Source organism: Nerophis ophidion, linkage group LG11 (assembly GCF_033978795.1).
Source record: "Nerophis ophidion isolate RoL-2023_Sa linkage group LG11, RoL_Noph_v1.0, whole genome shotgun sequence".
In the NCBI taxonomy this organism is placed as follows: domain Eukaryota; kingdom Metazoa; phylum Chordata; class Actinopteri; order Syngnathiformes; family Syngnathidae; genus Nerophis; species Nerophis ophidion.
In genome coordinates, this window is record NC_084621.1 from 43,276,373 (window position 1) to 43,282,420 (window position 6,048).

Sequence of the window (6,048 nt, forward strand, 5' to 3'; positions counted from 1 at the left end):
GGAGGGGTCTGAAATTTTCACAGTAGGTGCATGTCCACTGTATGAGAGATAACCTAAAAAGAAAGATCCAGAAATCAAAATCTATGATTTTTTTTACAATTTATTCGTGTGATACAGCTGAAAATAAGTATTTGAACACCTGTCTATCAGCTAGAATTCTGACCCTCAAAGACCTGTTAGTCCGCCTTTAAAAGTCCTCCTCCACTCCACTGTATGATCCTGAATCAGATGCACCTGTGTGAGGTCGTTAGCTGCATAAAGACACCTGTCCACCCCATACACTCAGTAAGACCCAAACATTCAGCATGGCTAAGAGCAAAGAGCTGTCCAAAGACACCAGAGACAAAATTGTACAACTCCACAAGGATGGAAAAGGTTACGGAGAAATTGCCAAGCAGCTTGGTGAAAAAAGGTCCACTGTTGGAGCAATCATTAGAAAATGGAAGAAGCTAAACATGACGGTCAATCTCAATCGGAGTGGAGCCCCATGCAAGATATCACCTCGTGGGGTCTCAATCATGGCCGGCTCTACGCAGGGGCAAGAGGGGGCAGAGCCCCCTTAAATAAATGTCTTTCCCCCTCAAATCAAAATTTGAGGAAGCAAATTTTAATAAACTCACAAAATTACTACATTATAAGTTGACAAAATTATCTGTACTAGCGGAAAAATCCGCCGAAAAAGGGACACACACGATATAGTAGTGTCGGCTTCCCTCTCAACTTTCCCTCCGCTCTGCGTGTATTCAACATTCCACAGGCTGAGCAGCAGACACACACCCCTCAGCCCTCAGTAAACATCCAATCACTGTTGCAGTATGAAAGTAAAAGAAAAGGAAAAGTTGTCTACATTTATCATATACTTGTTAGGATGGGTGTATTTGTGTTGTCTTACCTGTCATAAACACGCTTATCGTCGCGGACTTTCGGTGCTACGGAGTTCCTTTTTTTTTTTTTTTTTTTTTTTTTTACAACTTGACGAGAGCAGTGACAGCGGAGGCTCTGAGCAGCAGTGGTTTGGAAGGCAGAGAGCCTCCACTGTCCCTGTAACAAGCTACAAGTCATTTATGAGGCTGTTAATGACGGTAAAAATTAAACATAAGGTATATATCCCGCTTTGCAGTCCTCCTCTGCTGTCCTCTGTTCAGAGCGGAGTCCCTAGCAACGGCCCGTTTTACTTAGCAACGGTCTGGCAATCGACTGCTGGAATTCTTTTTCTGTTGTTTTTCTTGTAATTCTACATAGTCAACCTTTAATGTTTCAATCTACATTTTGTAATAAACAAATTATAAGTTTCATTTGATATGACCAAGACACCTAAAAACAAAAACACAGCCGTTTTCATCAATTTACAAGCAAGTGGGCCACACACATACATTGGAGTGAATGAATTTTGTGCCCAGATGAGTGCCCACGTCCACTGCATGTGACAAACTGAAGACAAGTGACCTGTGTCTGACAGACTCCTACGTAAAGCCCCGCCCCAGGCTGTAGTCCTGTACTGTTGTTGTTTTTGTAATCACAGCGGGTTTTTTCTGTTGTTCAAGCTTACTTATTTTCTGCTCCAGCTTCCAGCAGCTCACAAAGAGAAAGTTAATGCTCTGTAATGCATCCATTTTTCAGAGCATTTAAAAAGTCTAGTCCTGCTCCTGCATGTAGTAGTAGCAATGATGCTACTGCTAGTACATCAGGGACAGCAGATAGCAATTCTGCACCTTTAGCACCAGCAAGCACTGTTTCTCCCGCACCAGCTCCCTCCGTCCCACCAACAAGCGCTCCCCCAAAGCAGCCTGATCAGCTACCCAGTGACTTAATTGGCAACGCACCATCTCAGCCAACACTGGGTGGCTACCCAAAGTGTGCATTTGGTACAACATTAAGATCATTCAATCCTGCCTGGTACCGCACACGACCCTGGCTAGAGTATTCTGTGGTGCGAGACGCCTGCTTCTGTTTCCCCTGTCGGAAATATGGCAGCGCTGTTAATGTTTCCCCCCCTGAGGGATTGCCACCTTATTGTGGTCAGGGGGTTTGCGTGCCTCAGTGACCGTAAGGGCTATACCAGCAGGAGCTTAGTCTTCAGGTGGGACACCCAAGTTGGACATGTCTGAAGGTAGAGGCCTGACAAAGTGCAATCCACTACTCCAGGTTGGGGTTGGACACAAAGCTAAAGACCCATTTCAATGAAGAAATCATCGTTACTATAAGCACAGAAAAAGAAGTGCTGGAGCATGATGTGTACACATGATGCCCCCTTCACATTTCTGAATGCCCCCTCATATAAGCATGCCTAGAACCGCCCCTGGTCTCAATTATGCTAAGAAAGGTGAGGAATCAGCCCAGGACTGCACAGCAGGACTTGGTCAATGACCTGACAAGAGCTGGGACCACTGTTTCCATGGTCACTGTTGGTAATACACTAAGACGTCATGGTTTGAAAACATGCATGGCACGGAAGGTTTCCCTGCTTAAACCAGCACCAGCCTGTCTTAAGTTTTCCAATGACCCTTTGGATGATCCAGAGGAGTCATGGGAGAAAGTTTTGTGGACAGATGAGACCAAAACTGACCTTTTTGGTCATAATTCCACTATGCGTGTTTGGAGGAAGAAGAATGATGCGCACCATCACAAGGGTGTTTTTCTGCTCATAGGGCAGGACGACTGTACCGTATTAAGGAGAGGATGACTGCAGCCATGTATTGTGATATTTTGGCCAAAAACCTCATGTATACATGACAATGACACAGCCAGGAAAACCAAGTGGCTTCCTAAGAACTATATCAAGGTTCCGGAGTGGCCTAGCCAGTCTCCAGACCTAAATCCAATTGAAAATCTTTGGAGGGAGCTGAAAGTCTGTGTTACTCAGCGACAGCCCAGAAACCTGACTGATCTAGAGAAGATCTGTGTGGAGGAGTGGGCCAAAATCCCTCCTGCAGTCTGTGCAAACCAGGTGAAGAACAACAGGAAACGTTTGACCTCTGTAATTCCAAACAAAAGCTACTCTACCAAATATTAATGTTGGTGTTCAAATACTTATTTTCAGCTTTATCACACAAATAAATTGTTAAAAAAATCATAAATTGTGATTTCTGGATTTTTCTTTTTAGGTTATTTCTCATACAGTGGACATGCACCTACCGTGAAAATTTCAGACCCCTCCATGATTTTTAAGTGGGAGAACTTGCAAAATAGCAGGGTGTGCAAATACTTTTTTTCTTCACTGTATGTATATGTATATAATGTGAATATATACATGTATGTGTGTATATGTGTATATATATATGTATATATATATATATATATATATATATATATATATATATATATATATATATATATATATAATGTGTATATACAGTGGGGCAGAAAATTATTTAGTCAGCCACCGATTGTGCAAGCTCTCCCACTTGAAATGATGACAGAGGTCTGTAATTTTCATCATAGGTACACTTCAACGGTGAGAGACAGAATTTGAAAAAAAAATCCAGTAATTCACATTGTAGGAATTTTAAATAAATTATTTTTAAATTATGGTGGAAAATAAGTATTTGGTCACTTCAAAGAAGGACTATCTCTGGCTCTCACAGACCTGTAACTACTTCTTTAAGAAGCTCTTCTGTCCTTCACTCGTTACCTGTATTAATGGAACCTGTTTGAACTTATCTGTATAAAAAAACACCTGTCCACAGCCTCAAACAGTCAGACTCCAAAATCCACTATGGCCAAGACCAAGGAGCTGTCGAAGGACGCCAGGAATAGAATTGTAGACCTGCACCAGGTGGGGTCAAAATGATCATGAGAACGGTGAGGAAAAATCCTAGAACCACACGGGGGGAACTGGTGAATGACCTGCAGAGAACTGGGACCAAAGTAACAAAGGTTACCATCAGTAACACACTACGCCGACAAGGAATCAAATCCTGCAGTGCCAGACGTGTCCCCTGCTTAAGCCAGTGCATGTCCAGGCCCATCTGAAGTTTGCCAGAGAGCACATGGGAGAATGTCATGTGGTCAGATGAAACCAAAACAGAACTTTTTTGTATTAACTCAACTCGTCGTGTTTAGAGGAAGAAGAATACTGAGTTGCATCCCAAGAACACCACACCTACTGTGAAGCATGGGGGTGGAAACATCATGCTTTGGGGCTGTTTTTCTGCTAAGGGGACAGGACGATTGATCCGTGTTAAGGAAAGAATGAATGGGGCCATGTATTGTGAGATTTTGAGCCAAAACCTCCTTCCATCAGTGGGAGCTTTGAATGGTTGATCAAATACTTATTTTCCACCATAATTTACAAATAAAATCTTTAAAATTCATACAATGTGAATTCATGGATTTTTTTTCACAATCTGTCTCTCACAGTAGAAGTGTACCTATGATGAAAATTACAGACCTCTGTCATCATTTTAAGTGGGAGAACTTGCACAATCGGTGGCTGACTAAATACTATATATACATATTTATATGTATATGTGTGTATATATATACATATTTACATACATATATATGTATGTATATATGTGTATATATATGTACACGCATATATATATATGTGGCGGGATTGAACCCGAGGGTCCCTGGTTCAATCCCCACCTAGTACCAACCTCGTCATGTCCGTTGTGTCCTTGAGCAAGACACTTCAACCTTGCAACCTTGTGTATATATGTATGTATATATATGTATGTGTATATATATGTATATACATGTATGTATATATATGTATATCGTTTCATATATATGTATGTATATGTATGTATATACATATATGTATGTATATATACTGTATGTATATATGTATGTACATATATATATGTGTATGTATATATATGTGTGTATATATATATATATGTATACATGTATGTATATATCCATCCATCCATTTCCTACCGCCTCATTCCTTTGTGGGCACTGGTGCCTATCTCAGCTGCATATACATACCTATCCATCTATATATATATATATATGTATGTGTATATATATATATATATGGATAGATAAATATATATATATATATATATATACAGTATATATATATGTATATATATATACACACACATATATATATATAGATAGATAAATATATATATACAGTATATATATATATATATATATATATATATATATATATATATATATGAATACATTTGTGTGTGTATATTTGTATGTATATATGTTCAAGGTTCAAGTTTATTTGTCCCATGCAGATTACACCACAGTGAAATGCTTTTTTCCCATCCTCTTCAGATATTGCGTACAGTGGGATCCAAACACTAGTTGCAGACTCTACTACACTAAATAAATAAAAAATTGAATAGCTCTGATGTACATTAAATACAAGACAATTAAGTCACACAATAAGTCACAGTAGTTATGGTACAAGTATCAGTACAAATAGAAGTACAGTAGTCAAATACGGTACCAGTGTCAGATCAAATAGTATAACAGTATATAAAGTATGTACAGTATAGGAAGCATGTATATATATATATATATATATATATATATATATATGTATGTATATATATATATATATATATATATATATATATATATATATATATATATATATATATATATATATATATATATATATATATATATGTGTATATATGTATGTAAATGTGTACATATGTATATTCATCCATCTATCAATTTATTACCGCTTGTCCCTTTTGGGGTCGCTGCAGCCTATCTCAGATGCATTCTGGCGGTGGGTGTGTACACCCTGGTCAAGTCGTCACCTCATCACAGGGCCAACACAGATAGACAGACAACATTCACACTCACATTCACACACTAGGGCCAATTTAGTGTTGCCAATCAACCTATCCCCAGGTGCATGTCTTTGGAAGTGGGAGGAAGCCGGAGTACCCGGAGGGAACCCACGCAGTCACGGGGAGGACATGCAAACTCCACACAGAAAGATCCCGAGCGCAGGGTCGAACCCAGGACCTTCTTATTCTGAGGCACTAGCAGCACTCCTTTCCAACCACCGTGCGGTTCAAGCAAACCCTGACGTAATAAAACCAATGCAGCATGAAATGTTTTGTC